General features: G+C 35.2%; 1 long non-coding RNA gene across 1 annotated transcript in view; it reads left to right on the top strand.

The window, feature by feature from the left end:
* The window catches only part of LOC115421271 (uncharacterized), a 63,954-nt gene extending 43,253 nt beyond the window's left edge, over positions 1-20,701 (top strand). The window contains exon 2 of the long non-coding RNA XR_003935657.1: positions 19,200-20,701. This is a non-coding gene — a long non-coding RNA (uncharacterized LOC115421271). The remainder of the gene's footprint in view (positions 1-19,199) is intronic.
* Positions 20,702-20,729: the final 28 nt, after the last annotated feature.

Genomic DNA, 20,729 nt, shown 5'->3' with positions numbered 1-20,729 from the left:
ATAACATTATAATAAATATTGAAAAATCACTTAAAGGTTAAATAGAGAGAAAAATTCTTTTGGGAACTGCCATTAAAGTAGCTCTGGGTCTTTATGGGTTAAAAGAACCTTCAAGAGGCCTCTGCACAGTTGAGTTAGTTTTGTGTTATGAGGTCAAAACATGGCAAAAAAGCAAAACATAAGACAAAAACTAAGAAATTTTTACAGAGAAAAAACAAAAAGTCTGATTATTTTACCAAAAAGCTAAAAACAAGGTAAAAATAAAGTTATTTTTACAGAGAAGACAGAAACTCTTGCTCTTAGTGATGACTATACCTCAAAAAGAATTTCATAAACTGCAAATTTTATAGAGTGAAACTAATAAATCAACATATTTAACAGAAATGAACTGCACTGGAAATTTTAAGGGCAGCTAATAAAGACTATTGAAGAGGTCTCTCTATGCCTCTGATCTCTACATTGATAGTTTCAGACATAGGATACGTTATGTTTCTGGTTTTATCAAGCAGTAAAAGTGAAATCAAAGATTGCTGCCACGATGAAAGAGTAACGAGGCCACTTGTTCAGACGTGAAGCAGACGGTCATTTATGATTATATTAAGTGAAAGTGCTGTCTGTGATTGAGTGTTGGGTCAGTGCTGTTCCATGAACGTCTCAGATTTTATTCTAATGCCATCCTTCGCCATAGGACCCAGGCTCCTCTAATTATAGTCATGCTGACTGCACTAAACTCGGAAGTCGTTCTCAGCAATTGCAGAGCTGTAGATTATTCAGAATGCCACTGCCAGGGCCTTGGCTAAGACAAAAAATGAGAAACCACATACAATACCCATTCTGTCGGACTTCCTGTGTCAGCGAAAACTTATCTGAACGTCGTCTGAAACTATCTGCAAACTAATCATGGATTAGTTTATGGGCAACCTGCTGTAAACCGTGACAAATGTTTAGAGTTAAGACCAACAAGGAGGGTATTGTCAATAGAAAAAGAACAGATTCGAGATAAGATCATATACTATATGGACAAAAGTAATGGGACACGTTGAATTCAGGTGTTTCTTTTCTAACACTGGTCTGGGACACAAAACAATAATGACTAATGTCAGAATGGATGTAAATAGACTTTATTTTGAACATATATAGGCAAAAGAAATTCCAGATTTAAAAGGACACTCCAATATATGGAAATAAATCAACCAAATAAAAAAACAAATGTCACACAAGTGTATAACAATTTCACTGTGTCTCTTTGACAATACTTTATGTCCATAAAGGAGCAGCTTTATGCCAAGCTTATATTGTCCAACCCCAAATTTACATGATTTGGCTAATCAGCTAATGTATACAGTCCACATAAAGAATAGGTCAGTCATCAAATTACTGAAAAAGAGAACAAAATAAGTTTTTATACATCTTTTTAAATTTTGTGATGTTTTTACATTGATTGATATTTAGATCCAATCCATTCCATAAAACCACTTCACAATCTGAAATGCACATCTTTTTAATTTTAAGATTTGTTCTAGATTTGTGATAGGCCTATAGTTTTATATTGGGATAATCATCATTGCATTGGTTAGTTTGGTTTGAATTATCTTTGCTTCCAAAATGCCTCAGAGATGGTTTGGACTTAATTTCTCTCAACATCAATTTTGTTTTTTTGTTGTTTTTTTAATCCGTGACTATGATTTTAAATGTTCAACCTCTAAATTTGTAGAATTTTTTATATTGATGTTTATAAACTATATGGGCAAAAGTATTGGTACACATCGTGTCTACAGCTGTAAGATGTCCTGTTCGTGATGATTTGAGATAAAAACATCAGTATTTCCTTAGAAATATTGAAGAAATGGTAGAACATTTAAAATCATAGTCATGGATAAATGGCATTTTGGAAGCAAAGATAACAGTTTAAACCAAACTAACCAATACAATGATATTTATCCCAATATAAAACTATTTTCAGACATTAGTCATTATTGTTTTGTATCCCAGACCCCTGTTAAAAAAGAAACACCTGAATTCAACGTGTCCACATATTTTTGTCCATATGTCGTATTCGTAGTTTCTATTAAATTCACTTAAATGGAAACATTCCAGTCAAACTCCAATTAATCTCTGCTCTTTAATAGATGTTTTCCATCTGCAGATCCATCTGTATCAGAACATTCACATACACTTATCACACAGACAAATGTGAATTATGAAAGTGCATAATGAAGCAACTGCAGTTGAATTGAAGCGCTATTTTTCTGTCATTTTGTGTAATCAGAATGACGGAGCCACAATTAACTGAAAGCAGAAATGAAAAGGCGAATCTCTTTCCATAGGATGCAGATATTGGTTTCCATGGCTACAGCCTAGTTGCAGAAAAAGGCTTTTTGCTTTCACTCGAAAAATAAGACACTTGAATTTAGTGATAAATGACCCATTATCTTGTCTTCAGATTGGTTACTCTTTGACTTTATGTGGGATTATTTTCTCAATTTAGTGTTTTTTTTTTCTGCACTGATTTGCTTTTGGCCTTACATGTCTGTTTTTACAGATGGTGAGGAAAGTTTTGTTAAAGAATCAAGGTGAAGGCTCGACTATTTTTAGACTTTTGAGTTTGTTTTTTTGTTTTAACAATATTTTTGTGTATTTTCTTTTGTATGGCCTATATAACAAAGTTCCCCCACCCAATTTGGTCAGCACAGAACATCATTCCACTCTCCTCTCAGTTTCAAAGGAAATAAATAGACCAATAAAGTTTACACAGGATAAACAAAAACATTATGGATATTCAAATACAAATATATATGGCATCTTCATTTATATATATAATTTTATATTCTATTATACATTGGATAAGAAAACACCTTCATATGTCATTCATATTCAAACACCACAGAGTAAAAATGATAATACCATAATACAATACAATGAGACCTACAGTACTTTGTCCTACATTTCCTGTAAGATTTGTCCACTATCTGTTTTTTAAGGGTTTCCAGATACCCTCTTCTCCATCTACTTATACATGTTTTTTTCTCCAGGGCCATACATTGTGCCATAGTATTAAACCAAGCATCTATTGTAGGTGAATTGGACTTTTTCCAACATGGAACTATACTTCAGTGTTTACTTTCTCATTAACATTTGGCAGTATGGCTCACACAACATTCACGCCAGTAAAGTACACTGGATAGAAGTGAACCGACACTGAGTAAGTGTCATTGGGGTCAGTAAAGCTCGTCACACTGATATCACCTATAAGTGAATTAAGTGGTTACAGTAAATTAATCGGCTGTCAAATAACACAAAAAGGTCCTTACATTCCAGATTCTGAAACCTGTAAATTTAGGTAATAAATACAAATTAATCACTCTTCACTCTATTAGTGAATCACTCATTTCACTAATCTGTACAGCTGTAGATCTACTCAAGCAAATCCTCCCAAAACAAACATTAATAAATGAGACAAATTCAGCCAAAAATACAGCGTGCCTGTATTAGAGTATGTGTAAAAATGTTGTCAAGTGAAAAACTGCAAGTTCTATGAGATGCATCCACCATCTCTGCATCAAACAATTAATTTTGGATTGACTGGGTGATTTACCTTCCAGTATTTGGATGAGCATATTATGCACACTTTGCACTTCATGTTATAAAAGGTCATATAATTTTTCACAATTTGTTTTAGGTCAGAATTCAAAAGTTGTTCATTTCTATATGATTTTCAAAAATTCTGACCCAGCCACTAAAATCAGCACATTGTAAACAGTGGAAAATTATACAGTGACACCATTCTACCAAGAGAGTAAAAGATACGCATTCACACATTTTAGCATTTAACATTTAAGCTAGTACAAAAATAATAATGCATATTAACCAATGTTACTGTTAATCAATGGCATATGCCAGGCTGCAAAAAAAAGTAATCCAATTTTTATGTAGTATATTGGAAAAAAAAAAGTTTGTGTTTTTTTTTTCATCAAAAAATATGGTTTGTTTATTTTACAAACATGGCATTTTTAAGGGTTAAAAATATGACAGGTATTGAATATTTGATATTTTTCTTTACGCTCAAGTTGATGAAATGTAAAAAATATGTTAAAAAAAAAAAAAATTAAAATATTTTGACTTTACTGTGCAGATTATGCTCTTTTGGTGATTAGGAACAATCTCTATGAGTGGGATACCAGAAGGTTAATATCCTGACTGTTTTCACAATGAACATGTTCAATTCTGAGCCATTTGTTTCCAATCGGAATCATTTTACTGTAACAAAACATTTATCATAAGTATATTCTGTACACTGAATCACATTTCTGAAAGTTTTACTCCTAAATCCCCTCTAAAAATTTTCCATAATGTTTTGTGCATTTGTAGATCCATTGTGATTTGTACGTTGTGTTAATAAACAGCTGAGACATAATATTGTTTAAATTGTACATATTTTTCTGGATATATGTCAGGTTGTACGTGGTAGTTCAAGTTATTCACATTTTCATAATGTAATTTTATATATATATTTTTTTTTAAATTCTAAAACAGTTTTTATTAAATCAATGGGAAAAGAATAAATCCGGATGTAGATGTTTTTCTAATTTACTGAATGGCATTCTGCTTTGAGATGCTTTTAAGGAACATTGTTGTTATACTTCCAGTGCCTTTTAGATTATTGATGGTGTTTTATATGCATGTTCTGAGTTTAGCAATTTATGTATGTTTTAGAACTGACTTTTATTGTGTTTTATGTATATTTTTAGCGTAGATGTATGGATGAAACTTCTGCTGCTGCTGTTTAGGCCAGAGATTTTTAATCTCAATGACCTTGTTTCCTGGTTACATAAAGGTTAAATAAAAGTCATTTATTGGTTAATATGCCTAATTAATATGGTTAATTAGGTCTGGCCCACTTGAGATCAAATTGGGCTGTATGTGGCCCCTAAACTAAAATGAGGTTGACACCCTTTTTTATTCAATTCAATTCTTTATTGTCATTGTCTAATAAAACACGAGACTGAGGTTGAAGTATCTTCTTTGCATGATTGAAGCTTCTGCGATTGGCTGATCCATCGTTTTGTGTTACATTGAAATGATTCTGACTAGACACAAATGGTTCAGAGTCTAACAGGTTAAACCGTCTGCAAGATATTTTTTCAAGTCATAGCTCTGTTGTGTGTTCAGTAATTGGGGAAATATCAGAAGGGGGTATTGTCGCAGTAATGGCGGAGAACGTGGGATTGGAGGAAAATCGGTTTGAACAACCACAAAATATGAAAATGTGATTAAAAAGTCGACAGGAGAAGACGCCGGTGGCAGACGCATTGTGTATATTTTGCTAAGTGCAGATAAGGCGGAGAACAAAAATCTAGATAGCAGAGGATGGCCATCGAAACCACCATTTGTAATTTATGTTGATAGGAGGAAGGAGGCCTCTGTTTTATTAAATTGAAGTATTGCTGCTGTCAAACGGCAGACACAAGCAGGACGACACAAAGAAGGAGGTGATGAAGAGGGATGTAAAGAAAGACAAAGCAGGAGGGGGGGGTGTGTGGCAGCCAAAATGACTTTTTTGTTTGTTTGTTTGTGACTCATGCCTTCAAGAGCGGTGATTGAAATAAAAAGAGAGGGTTGTTGGAGGCTGGAAAACAACGACTGATGAGACTTCATGTGAGGAGTGGAAGACAGTGATGGAAAATGATGAGGAACCGCACCAAACGGGAAAATCTCAATGTGGAAAGACGCCAGTGGGTGTCATGCACCTGTAAGAGCGACATCAATCTGCCATCATCATAAGCACACTTTAGATTAGAGGTGTCAAACATATGGCCAGTGGCCCAAAACCGGCCCGCCAAAGGGTCCAAACTGGCCAATGGGATGAGTTTGTGAAATACAAAAATTACACAGAAAATATTAACACTGAAGGATGAAGTTCCACATGCAGACCAATAGAAAAAGTGGGTTGGATCAGTAAAATACTGTCATGATAACCTATAAATAATGACAACTGCTAATTTTTCTTTGTTTTGTGTAAAAAAAGGAAAATTACATGAAAATTTTTACATCTACAAACTATCCTTTAACAACAAAATGTCAATAACCTGAACAAATATGAACAACCTGAAATGTCTTAAGAGAAATAAGTATAACCGTACCAATATTCTGCCTGTTATTAAATGTTTTGTGTATTTGTAGATCCACTGTGATGTGTAAGTTATAATGAACATGTGTAAATGATAAACTGAGGCAGAATATTCTTAAAATTGCACTTATTTTTCTTAAGAAATTTCAGGTTGTTCATGTCAGTCACATTCTTTAAAGGATAGTGTGTAGATGTAAACAGTTTCATAATTTACCTTTTCCACTCAAATATGGAGAAAAGTTTGGAGTTGACTTTACTTACAGGTTCTTGGTTTTATGTGGAGAAAAAAAAAATTACATGATGCCTATAAATAATGACAACTCCCATTTTTTCTCTTTGTTGTCGTGCAAAAAAAATCACAAAACATTAAATTATGAAAATATTTACATTAACAAACTATTCTTTAACATTAAAATGTGATGAACAAATATGAACAAACTGAAATGTCTAAAGAAAATTAAGTGCAGTTTTAACAATTTAATGCCTGTTATAGTCGCAGAAAAAAATTATTAGACCACCCCTTGTTTTCTTCAGTTTCTTTGTTCATTTTAATGCCTGGTCTAACTAAAGGTACATTTGTTTGAACAAATATAATGATACCAACAAAAATAACTCACAGTACTTCAATTTCAGAGCTGATATCTATCCATTTTCCATGTTTTCTTGATAATAACCAAAATCACTTCAGTTCTTACATCAATATCTGTGGCATTGTACTGACAAAAACAGTGCTTTTAGACATTCCATATTTTCTTTTCTGTCTGTTTCAGTCACATGATACACACAGGAGTTAGTACTTGATTGCATAACCATTGTTTTTGATGACTTTTGATGGTCTAATAATTTTTTTCCGCAACTGTATATAAATGATAAGTTGAGGCATAATATTGTTAAATTGTACTTATTTTTCTTAAGAAATTTCAGCTATTTCAGGTTGACTTGATATTATTTATAAGTTATTATGTCATTATTTTACTGGTCGGACCCACTTCAGATCGTACTGGGCTGTTTGTGGCCCCTGAACTGAAATAACTTTGACAGCCCTGCTTTAGATACAGCGATGACTGGAGCAGATGTGGATGAATGAGAGAACTGGGATGTCATCAGAAACAAATGGTAGCTGGAGGAGAAAGTGGGTGTCAGGAGCAGATTATACGAGAGGGAAAAGTAATGGTAAATTGTTGGTGTTATGATAACAGCTGCTAATAACACTGTTTCTAGTGTGAAATTCTGCTGGCATTTGGACTACTGACAATTTTAACTGTGATGATGAGGAGGAGGAAATGAAAGGGCAGATGTGTGGGGACTGAAAACGCCCCGGTAGGTAAGCAGAAGGCCAGCAACATGTGCAAATCACTAAAGTCATATTTAAAGATAGTGATTAAGCTTTTGGAGCCGGTTTGCAGTAGTTTATAGTATCTACGCCTTCATACGTGACCTGCAGCAGATAACTGCAGTTTGGGTCACTGAGTTAATGTTAGTGCGTGGCAAAGATGGACATTTCTTCTGTTTTTTTTATTAGTTTTTTCAGACTTTATTAGTTTTTACTGATGTTATAGTATGTAACATTTACACATTAAGCATGTAAAAGTTAGACCAGTGTCCCTCAGTGTCATGTTCTATCTGAATCAATCCCCAGCTGAATTTGTGAGGTTGTCAGGTTCTGTTCTATGTTCCAGTCCTGTGGTCTTGATTCAGGAAATCAATCTCCCAATAGAAGTGTGTGGTACTTTCACTGGAGGAGAACTCAACTAATTATATCAAAGTCCATATATGACTTGTTTTTTTCTGTTTTTTTTTTTTTATACTTTATTTTTATTGTTTGATTTCTGTACAATACAAACATGAGGGACATTTGGGATACACTGACCATAAAAAAACTTCTGTGACTAACAACTGGTTTTAGTCATGTGACATTGAAATTGTCCATTTCTTTCACTTATCACAACATTGCTCTTCTTGAGTCCTCAGTCTATGCGTCAGAATCTCCATCTCAAATATTCCATTCACAATTTGTATCCAATCGTTCGTTGTAGGTGGTTCTAATCTGCACCATTTTTTGGTAATAGCCTTTCTACAGGCTGCTAATAGAATTTTAAACAAATATCTATCATTTTGGATTACATTATTACCAATTATACGTCCGAAATACATCACTAAACATGTTTTAAGGATTGTATAACCCAATATCTTAACAATTGTTGAATAAACTTTATCCCAAAATGATGCAAGTTCTGGACAAAACCAAAAGACATGAACATGATTTACACTGATATCTCCACATTCTCTCCAACAAGGTTGAACTCAGGACACATATTTGATTGTAATTTTAGGAGTTATGAAAAATCAAATTATGTTTTTCCAGCAATGTTTCCTCCATATTCTTGAAGAAGTGGTTGACTGTTGAGTTGTCCGTATATGACTTCTATCAGTGATCAATAGGAACTATATTGATATCTGTAACCATTTACATGTTATAAACCATCAAAATATGGACCATTATAAGTGAAGGCACATTTTTAATATTTCACACATTCATCAGAATTCAGAAATTAAAGCATCTCAAAACTGTGATCAAACTTTGTAGACACTGTCCCAAGAAAGCTACGTGTAAAATTTTGAATGAATCTGATCGGTAGTTTTGGAGAAAATAGTTGACATGTACATTGGTGACTTCGAGTTTGACCCTTCAAGGTCATAAATTGAGGAATAATATTGTTAAAAATGCACTTATTTTTCTTAAGAAACTACAGTTTTTTCTGGTTGTTCACATCTTTTTTGTTTGGATAGTTTATAAATGCAAATATTTCCATAATTGAATGTTTTTATTGCACTAAAACAACGACAAAAAACTTGAAGTTGTTATTATTTATAGGTTATTATGTTATTATTTTACCGGTCTGACCCACGTGAGATCAAACTGGGCTGAATGTGGAACCTGAACTAAAATGAGTTTAACACCCCTGATGTACAGCATTTACATAACATTTACTCATTTCATTCCATAGGAGTTACTGTAAGAACATTTAGGAGAAAGAAGGAACATTGGAATAATGTAAATAGAGTAACATCGCACATATATGAATGAGGAGGAAACACAGAGGAGGGTCTGTTTTCAGGTTCAACGCTGTGATTCACTGTCATTCATTAATGTATTTTATTTTTTTATGGAAAAGTGGGCTCTGTGTTCACTCAGGTGTTCTCTGTCTTTGGACTGAGGAAAAAAAACTGAAGGCAAATTGAGGAAGGAAATAATATGCACTCTAGTTAAAATTCCATTTTAGTCTGACATTTTCCAGATCAATTGTTTGATACACTATACACTCAGATGTCTCCAGACTCAGAAAAATCCATTAAATAAAGCTCAATTTTTTAATGACTCTTTTGTCTACACCCAGCCCGTGGAAGTGTTCATTTATCACTAAAGTAAGTAATATTCCTCCGGTAATCCTGATTTAATAAAAATGACACTTTTCAATATGAAGACGACTAATTAAAAATGTCATGAATACTTCAACGTAAATTGAAATGGAGATTTTATTGAACATGTTATGGAATTTCAGGAAAAATCAGCATCATTTTTGTTTTCGCTTTCTATCCTTTCATCTTAACATTTTCAGCTTCTATAAATCACAAGTTTTCTTCCAACATTGACAAACAAACAAATCAATCCCCAGTTGAATGTGTGAGGTTGTCAGGTGCTGTTCTATGTTCTAGTCCTGTGGTCTGGATGCAGAGCAATCTAACAACAGAAGTGGGCGGGACTTTCACTGGAGGAGAACTCAACTAATTCAATCAAAGTCCATATATGACTTCTATCAGTGATCAACAGGAACTATTTTGATACCTGTAACCATTTACATGTTATAAACCATCAAAAGGTGGACCATTTAATATAAAGGCAAATTTGGAATACCTGCGCAAAACTTTACTGATATTTAATAGCCTAAATGTCGAAAAAACAGAAGTGCGTAATGTCGTTTTTTTCATTCAATCACAAATGCGATGATTTGTTTATTTATTATCGCAAGATGACATGAGAAGTCATTCCATAAACATGGCGACGAATGTAAATATGGTGTTGATTTACAGATATATTCATTATTATTACATATTAACCCTCTACACCGCACTAAGTTAAAAAATTATTGGATTTCCTGATATGTCCACACATACCGCACCATGTTTCTTTTAAAACTCTTCTTCTTCCCTTGTTGTAATGTCTGTCAACATTCTTTTTTTTTTTTTTTTTTAAATTCGGGTGACTCTAGTTGCAGAGAGAGGTTTTTCCATTGCAGTTTTGTGTGATATACCAATTGCGCTACGCCCGAAAAACCACCTCTTGCCCGTGCAAAAACTTTTAATTGAAAAATGAGACTTTTGGTGAAATTGTCATTTTTCCATTAGGTAAATTTTTATGTGCAAGTTATATTCATGCAGTTTGAGGGTCAATGGAAAAGCAACTAATTTCCCAAGAAAGCTACATATAAGATTTTAAATGAATCTGACCAGTAGTTTTGTAGAAGACTGTTGAAATTTAGACATGGGTGACCTTGAGTTTGACCCTTCAAGGTCACTCAAGGTCATGGAATCAACTGAAAGACCATATATGACTTCCTGTCAGCGATCAATAGTAACTATATTGATATCTGTATCCATTTATGTTTTAAACCATCACAATATGGACTATTAGAAGTAAAAGCAAATTTTTTTATATTTAAAAAAAATTTGTAAAAATTCCACAAATCTAAATTTGTCAAAACTGTGAAAAAACTTTGTAGACATTGCCCCAAGGGAGCTACATAAAATTTGAAATAAATCCGACCAGTAGTTTCGTCAGAGAAGATAATGAAGACGCCGGCGGACACAGCGCCTTCAGAATAACTCAAACTGAGATAAAAACTCAACCAAACCAGAGAATAAAACTAAAAATACCCGTATACTTATAAAATCAAAAAGAACTGAACTGAAAAACCAAAACAGAAAGACTAATTAAAAACAGAATTTCAACCTCTGGCTGCAATTAGGGTAGCATATCCCTCCTTAACGTGTTGATAATCTTTCCACGTATTCCTAAGCCTTGGGCGTCTGGAATAGCGCTGCTGGTACAGGCTGTTCTGCAGCACTGCACACAAACCTGGAGTCTACAGTTAGCAGCTGCCAGGAGTTCAGCATTTAGTAGATGCCAGGCCCGTCTGCTGCACACGTACACTGTGGAGCATGAGGCCCAGGACGTGGACCAGTCCACGTATGGAAACTACATTTGCACTTCAGTTAGTCATTGTTTGGTTGAGTCACTGTAAAGAATCACTTCCTGAATCCAAAAAGGAGGTGAGACCGAGGCCATTACAGAAGGCAGCTCTCAACTGGAGGCACAGCAGAAATGAGTGAAGTTTATTTTTTCCAGTGTCTGTAAAGAGCCATTTTTACAGAATAAGACACTCAGAAACCTTAAGAATCCCACAGACACAGTAAATGATACTGTTTTTGTACAGAATTAGTCAAATGTCTAATTATTGTTGATCATTTTATTGTAATGGAGATGGGAGTGAGTGGAACTATTTGTAGACAATACTTCATACTTTACCTTTTTGCATATTTATTCAAATTTTACACCTTTTATCACCTAAATCCTTATTTTTAAGATATTTTTCAAACCATGGGACTAAAAAAGGATTATCTTATCTTACCTTTAAAAAAAGTCTTTAAAAGTCCCACATGAAAACCTTAATTCTTCTTAAAATTTATGATTAATCCTTAAATCTGGCCCTGAAAGATCTTAAAAATCTCACAGACACAGTAAAAGATGTTACTGTCTTTGTACAGAATTAGTCAAATGTCAAATTATTGTTGATCATTTTATTACAACGGAGATGGAATGAGTGGAACTATTTGTAGAAATGCATGTAGTTTCTTCAGGACCAGAGGAAAAATAAAAAATGCTCTCCTTAAATGAACATTCATAATATTCCCAGTGAATCATTAACAATTTGAAAGTGTTAAAAACAAGATTTTTAGAAAATAATACTTGAATCAAAAGTGAGTATTAAATATTTTTTTTTAACTTACAGATACTTCATACTCTTGCATATATTTTTCTTAGAAAATCTTTACTGTTAATATATTTTCCTTTGTTTGACTAATAAAGGATTATCTTATCTTTTATAAAAGTCTTAAGAAGTCATAAAAGTAAACTAAATTAAAGCCGTAATTCTCCTTAAAATTGGTAATAAATCCTTAAATCTGACACTAGGAGGTCTGAAAAATCCCACAGACATAATATTTATTTATTTTCTTTGTAAATCTTTGTACAGAATTAGTCAAATGTCTAATTATTGTTGATCATTTTATTATAACAGAGATGGAACTATTTGTAGAAATGCATGTAGTTTCTTCAGGACCACAGGAAAAACAAAAAAAAAAAGGTTCTCCTTTAATTAACATCCATAATGTTCCTGGTGAATAATTAACAGTTTGAAAGTATTAAAAACAAGACTTTTCTCCATGAACATTAGATTTACGTTAATTAATAATAATAATTTAATCAGTAGTGAGTATTGAATCAGTTTTTTTTTCTTCTTACAGGTACTTCATACTTTGTCCTTTTGCACATTTATTAAATGTTTTATATTTTTCTACCTAATTTCTTACTTTTAATGTTTTCCTCGTGGGATGAAAGGATTATCGTATCTAAAAAAAAGTCTTAAGAAGTCATAAGAATAAACCAAATGAAAGTCTCAATTCTCTTTGAAATTGATAATTAATCCTTAAATCTGACACTCACAGGTCTTAAAAATCCCACAGACACAATATTAACACATTTTCTGTGTAACTCTGTACAGAATTAGTCATATGTATAATTAGTGTTGATCATTTTATCATTTGCTTAATCCTTAAATCTGACACAAAGGTTTTCAAAATGCCACAGACACAATGCATGATATTTCTATATTTGCTTTGTAAATATTTGTACAGAATTAGTCAAATGTGTAATTATTTATGTGTAATTGTGAGTCATTACTTATAGGTTATTATGTTATTATTTTATTTTAGATGAGATCACATTGCTCTATATGTGGAACCTGAACTAAACTGATAACTTTGACTGTTAATGTCTTCAATGTAATTTTTACACTTTGCGAATTCATCCCCCGCGCAGATTGGAACCTTTTTGGCGGCCACATGTTCGACACCCCTGTTACACAGCCTCACCTACTGAATCCAAAGAGGAGGTGAGAGACGTCAGAGAGGAGGGTTCTCAACAGGAGGCACAGACAGAAATGATTGAATTTATCCTCCAGCACCTGTTAAGAGCCATTTTTACAGGAAAATGACACCGACAGGAGGAGGCCGTTTCGTAATTGCTAGTTGTATAAAAATGCGACGGCATCAAACTGCCGAGATTAGGACAGGACAATAGGTAGAAGCCGATGGCAGAAGAAATGAAGGTGGAGAGTGTGCGAGGGAGGTGATTGACAGTTTAAAGTGGTGCGCTCTGTTAAAGTTTGACTCAAAGTAGAAAATGTGAGAAGTACAAAAATCTGGATGGAAAACAAAAGCAGATGTTGCGGTTAAATACTGAAATCTAGAATGTGATGTTGACGGAAAAACAAGCCATATTTAACCCTCGAGTATCAGTATGGTTTACTACACCTCCAAAAAACTGCCTTAAAAACTTTGCAGATTAATATTTTCTTTATTTATACTATTTTCTTTCTGCCTTTTTTTTTTTTTTTGCATAAATCTCTTAAACAATTTCAGCTCTGCTCAAAATTACTAAACATTCAAAAACATTCAATAATTTTAAGGATTTTAACCCTTTCAGTGTTTGATTACTTGAAGTCATGGTTGTTATTTTTGAAAAATAACGAAAAATTTGTTTTTTTTCCATATAACAGATGTTTGATGTGTGGGGAAATTCTTGGGTTGGGGGAATTCTGTCTGAGATTTTTGTCCGACTGATTTCTCAGGCACTATTCACCTGATTCTTTTCAAATTTGATATGTTCTTTAGCATGAGTAGAAGTGCACAGTTTAATAGCTGAATTTCATATTTTTAGTTACGTATTTATTTTTTTCAATTTTTTTTTAAAAATTTCACCTTAGAAAATTCGTCAAACCAATGTCTCAGACACCATTCACCTGATTCTTTTCAAATTTCACACACATGTTCTTTAGATTAGTTTAGACTGCAGTGATCCCATAATGGGGAAATTCAATGGTCAAGGCATCAACAGAATAAAGTGCAAGAAAAAACAAAACAAAACATGTCCCTCTCTCAATTTTTGCATTTTTTAAAAACAATTCTTTTTAAAGATTGAAAGTTACAACTCAAAATCAATAGGGTGAAGTCCACTTACTTTTTCACTTGTTTTAAATCAGTCTTTGCTGTGACAAACATTAGCCAAAATATTGAATTCTGCACATTGTTATTGTTTAGCTTCAGATTTTAAATTTGCTACCCTATTTTTTACTTTTTTGTTGTAGTTCTCAGATTTTTGTCCTGAATGACTAAAGAGGGTGGTAAATTTTTTTCACAATGTTCTGATGATCAATTAGGAAAAAATTCAATTAAAATTCTAAACTGTTTCAAGAGAGAGACTTGCAAAAAAAGTGTGCCAAATGCAGTAATATAGACAAAATGATGCCAGATGAAGAGGAAAAATAGTTCCAAATGAACAAGAATGTCCATAGTGACACATGGGGGTTAACTCCAGTATTCCAGAGGAGACGCTGCTGAGTGTCTGCACTAGTAGATTAACAGTGTTTTCTCTCATAGCAATGATCAGAAAAACCCAGAGCAATGAATCTCTTAACAGAACATTTTATTGGCAGTGGTGGAGAGTCTGAAGGACATCACGGATAGCAGAGGGAAATTTGGTGAAAAACACTGGCAGCTGTTTTTATTAACAGCTGCCAGACTCAACAATTATCCGCTTTGTGGAAAATGAATTATGAATGCGATAAAGAATGCTTTCCATTGCACTGGGAGCATTTCTTATTAAAGCCAAAGGGGCAGAGGCTAGCGTTAATTGTTTCCCTTGGCTTCGGTGACAAATGGAAGGAATGCTAACAAGCTATTACATGGAGAAAATGAATGGTTTCCCTCAAATGTAATTGGTAGCGAAAACAAACCAGGTAAAGTTCGCACTGTGGCTTTATCCTTCTAACTTTGATGTCAAATCGGCAGCTTGTTAGGAGCCAGAGGCTGCCCGGTTTGTTTGTTAATCTAGGCCTCACTTCTCACTGAGCTTTTACACCCAGATGACATCTGCTGACAAACACTGAGAGGAAAATCCATCCAAAGGGGAAAGTAAACCCAGAACGCAGACTGAAGGCCCATCTGTAATCCAAATGTATCACAAATTTAACCAAACTCTTAGAAAATCTGCGAAAGAACCAGCAAATTTGTGCATGTCTTCTTCCACTGCTGTCATGCACGTATGGTTCTCAATCATCCTCATTATCATGGTTTAGAACAGGGGTGCCAAACATACGGCCCGTGGGCCAAAAAACGCCGCCAGATGATCCAATCTGACCCATGGGATGAATTTGTGAAATGCAAAAATTATAATGAAGCATTTAACCATTTCAAGACAATGTGTGTCTCTGGTTATTGACAAGATTCAAATGGTATCTGAAAGCTGAGGTTGGGTTCTCTCTATTAGTCTATAGCACATTAGGGTAGAGACCTGCATTGGCTGAGGGGGACGGGTGGAAGTGGGTGGAGCAGACAGCAGCAGAGAGCAGTCGGTGAGAGAGAGATGGAAGTTTTGTTTTGTTTTTTTTACCTTTTTTTTAGGTTATGTTTTCATCGGGGTTTGTCTGTTTGTTAGCAAGATAACTCAAAAAATTATGGATGGATTTGGATGAAATTTTCAGGAAATGTTGATACTAGCACAAGGAACAAATGATGAAATTTTGGTGGTGATCGGGGGGGGGGGCACTGATCTGCCTTGGCGGAGGTTTACGCTCTACAAGTGCTTTTCTAGTTTTATATCATTGTATTTTTTTCATTTGGAAAGATACTTTACAACAGACAACTAAGCACATTTGTGTACCATGTCTGATAAAATTGAGAATGGTAAAGCATGAAATTTAGCATATACCCATTCCATACAAGTTCTCTGTTTAAAAATAACAAAACAAAACAAAGACAACTGTTCTTAAAGTAAATCTTCCCCCTTTTTTTGTTATACTTTGTTAAACATACCATAGAACAAAAAGATGTCACATTTTTCCCTTATTCTCATTTTTCCTATTACTTATTCTTATAACTTAGAACTTGTCATTTTCAGTTAAGTTAAATCTGGCCTCAATGGGGTGATATAAAAAGTCCATTTTGACCACATTTCCATAAATTTATCCTGTTTTACTTTTAATGAAAAGGACAGTTTCTCCATTACATAGATTGCTTTTAACCAGTCTTCATGTTGTGGTGCATCTGGTTTTAGCCACTTTCTTGTCAGAGCTTTTTTCGCTCCAATAAGTAGTACTCTCATTAAATATTTGTCTCCTTTAGTTTGAATGTTCTGCGTCATGGCTCCTCCTGTTTTACTTTTAATGAAAAGGACAGTTTCTCCAATACATACAGTAGATTTCATAGATTGCTTTTAACCAGTCTTCGTGTTGTGGTGTGAGATGGAAGTTTTTATTACGTTTAGCAGCGTTTTAGTAAGATTTTAGCTTTGTTTTTGCAGTAAATTCTTGTAAATAATTGTATATAATAGTAATAGGGCTGTTTTGAAATATTCTGCTAGTGTGTTTTGCCATGTTTTTGTCAAGTTCTGCTGTTGTTGTTTTTTTTTGCCTTTTTTCCCCACTCTTTTTATCTGTATTTTTCTGGTTTGTATCATCCATTGATAGCTGTATTTTAGTTGTAAATATTATATAAATGTATGTATAAATGCTAGCCAGGGCAGAACGAGATGCAGTGTCTGTAAAAAAGCAGATCCTGGATGTTTTTGTCGGTGAAATGAGGGGCTTCGTCTACAACTACACAGAAAATGAACACAGACTATCACACAGGATAAAAATGCCTTGAAGGAACTAAAAATAAGAAGCAGGAAGAAACAGCTGCTGAAAAAATTCTTAGACCACCCCTTGTTTTCTTCAGTTTCTTGTTCCTTTTAATGCCTGGTACATTTGTTTGGACAAATATAATGATACCAACAAAATTAGCTCATAGTAGTTTAATTTCAGAGCTGATATCTATCCATTTTCCATGTTTTCTTGATAATAACCAAAATCACTTCAGTTCTTCCATCAATATCTATGTCATTGTACTGACAAAAACAGTGCTTTGAGACATTCCATGTTTTCTTTTCTGTGTGTTTTAGTCACATGATGCACACAGGAGTTAGTACTGGATTGCATAACCTTTGTTTTTGATGATCTAATAATTTTTTCCGTAACTGTAGACACCAATTGATCTGGACAAACAAAAACATTTGAGCACATGTAAAATAGTTGAAAGTTTATTTCTGTGATCTCAAAGTTTTGTTCTGAACATTTACCAGTTTTTTTTATAAATACCATAAAAATGAAAGTCTGTGTTTTTTTTTTTTAAATTATAACACACTGTTTTAACCTCCTGAGACCCGGCAATATCATTTTTGTCCTCTGGAGGGGACAAAAGTTTGACAGTTTTACTTAAAAAATGCTGTCAATTGCAAAGGACATTCCATTAAATAAATAAATGAGAATAACTTAAACAATGTATCTGAAAAAAACTGTTGGATTATGTAGTTTCCAATCAAGACAACTGTTTAATGTTAAAAAAAAGCTAAAAATTGTCATCCTGGGTCTCAGGAGATTAAGCAGTTATTACATAAAATAGTGATAATTAATGGCCAGATATTGAAAGTTAAGTTCTTCCTGAAAAAAGGTGCAAAATAATTGGTAAAAAAGACATTTTCTGACACTTTTATCGGAAAACAACATAAAGAAATCTAGCCTGTTATAATAGTAATCCTTATCAAGATTTTCTTTAAAACCCAAGTAGTTTTTGTAAGTTTGGGTCATATGGAGCTAAAAAAAAAAAAAAAAAAAGTTTGGGAACTAATACTGTAGTGTTTTTCACAATAAAAGCCTTATTAACAAATGGAGATCTAACGGCTAAAATCCTGCGAGGCCTTTAATTTTTTGTTGTTTACACTGACAGCGTCGCTTCAGTAAATACTGTATTTTTTATCAATTCTAAAAGCAGATGCAGGAAAAAAAAGTAAACAGTTGCAGGTATTCACTGTGTATGTCAATATGTGAACCAGGTTTCATGAAGATTGATGTATCCGTCTGTGAATTATTCTCCTCACACACTCAGACAGACCTGAGTGAAAACAATACCCCGTTCACCCACGGCGCTCGGGGCAGAAAAACACCAGGCGTGTGGTGAAACTGTGAGCACCTCTCAGGTATCATATATCCAGCAAAACATGAAAATGAAACACACAAGAAAGAATTATGTCAGCTGGAGGAAAGCAAACCCTGTCCTAGTTGTCTAGCATTGATTAGACGGGTCAAGGTTGGGGACTCTGTGGTTTGTGTTGCCGTAACAACCATGCATCACTCGCTTGGCTGCCATGGCGATGCCTCAAAAATAGAGCGGTGGAGAATAATCGTCGGTTGCAGAGTTGGCAGCGAGGAAAAGAAAGCACTTGGTTATCAGAGGTTTGTTTGGTGGAAATTAAATGATCAGGGTGACATTCCAGGAGAGTTGTGCCCTATCGACCTGTACAACAGAAGGGTTTTTTTTTTTATACATATTTCTGCTTAGTATTCTCCCCTGACTCTTTGATTGTGCATGCTGTCAGTCTGGTCAACATTTCCAATTCAGCAGAGTGACATTTCAAAATATATTCAGTACCAATCAACAGATACACAAACAGGACAGGTGCAGGAGACAGAAAACTACCAGGGACGAATCACAACAGAAGAGAAACGGCTTGGATGTGCATGAAGGGAAAAAAGGGGGAAGAGGATCAAAGTAGGAGGCTTGAAGATGTCAATGCGGTCAATGAGCCTAATGGTGCTAAATGACACCCTGACTTTTATCTCCGTGTGTTTCTCTGCAGGTTTTCCGCGGCGCTGAAAGCCAGACATCGAGCCCAGACGCGATCCCTCAAGCGGCACAAATGATCGCCACGGAAACGCCGTAATAACTCCAACCTGGACGGATGTTTGTGCCTTAAAGGTTCTGGTTTAGAGCTGGATAAAGCAGCCAGATCAGAGCAGGATAAAGGTAGTGCTATCACTAAGTGTTTCCAGGCCGCCAGATGAACATGAACGAGGCAGAGCGCTGGCATAAAGTGGGCACTGCCGGGGTCCTACCCTCAGATTACAGTTTAACAGATTAGAGGCGAGGCAGCAGTCACCTCCACAACGCCAAGCCCATGAAACTTCTGCCTCTGGCCAATGGGCTATAACACACACCAAAAAACACACGTATACACACACCGGCACAGCTGTAGGACACAATTAAATTAGTGCGACTGGCAGACGGTGTGCAACCCAAGCTTACACTGTACACATTAAATCACCAGGACAAAGGCGCATATACACACACACACACACACACACAATTATTGGGCTGCTGGACAGATGCTGCCCCCACCCTCCCACCCATAGTCCTCTTAAAGCCAGCTGGAGAGAAGATGGGATTTGGGGCTGATTGGTTTTGTCTTTTTTTTTCCCCCCAATGCATCCCCTGTGCACCGCTGTTGCCTTTCCCTAGTGCACGACAACATCAGCCAGTTCGCTTCTAGAGCTCCGATTTGCTTTTCCTTTCCCGAAACTTCATCTGCTCAAGCAAGATTTTCCCCCTTTAACCACTATGAAGATTCAGGAAAGTCCTTAAAGTTTGCAAGGGACAAAAGCAGCAAAGAGGGCAGTGCTTTACCGCTATTCACCGAATAGCTCTCAGTTCCCGAAGCAGACAGTGTGCTGAAAAGGGGGGGAAAAAAAAGAAAAGAAAGAAGGGACCTTGATACGAAGTGAAGGAAAGGAGACGAACTGGACGAGGTGAAGTGAACACCAGGAATAGGAGATTAAAAGCAAGGGAAAAACAGAAACAAAGAGCGGGGAGAGGTTTTTTTTTCCCCATTTGGGATGGCTATAGACTTGATGGAACACCCTTGGAGCCAGACCTCCTCCTTATCCTCCCTCCCCGTGCTCCTCCCTCTCTCCGACTCTCTCAACTAGTCCGCCAGCTTTTCTTCAGCTACGTCGCTTCAGTGCAACGAGAGACAGCAAGAGAGAGAGAGAGAGAGAGAGAGAGTGGGGAGGAAAAAAAGCAGAGCACCAGAGCCGAGCCCGACATTTATACAGATGGCACCGAAAACGAGAAGGACCTGCTGCATCCATCAGCAGCGCCTCGCTGAGCGCTGGATTTCATGAAAAATGGACGTTGCAGTTAGTACAGAAAGAGAACAAGAGAGAGGAGAGAGGTGGACTGTGGCAGCCTGAGAAAGGGAAGTTGGAAAGTAGGAAAAAAAAAGAGGAAACAAAGGATTTAAAAAAAAAAAAAAGAAAAAGAAAAAAAGAGTCTTGGCTTAAGGGGAGATCACTACGAAAGCACGGGACCTCTGAACCAGGCAGAATACAGC

This window comes from Sphaeramia orbicularis, chromosome 6, assembly GCF_902148855.1.
Source record: "Sphaeramia orbicularis chromosome 6, fSphaOr1.1, whole genome shotgun sequence".
NCBI classification, from domain to species: Eukaryota; Metazoa; Chordata; class Actinopteri; order Kurtiformes; family Apogonidae; genus Sphaeramia; species Sphaeramia orbicularis.
The sequence above is the reverse complement of the archived record's forward strand: the minus strand, read 5'-3'. Positions and strand labels throughout refer to the sequence as shown.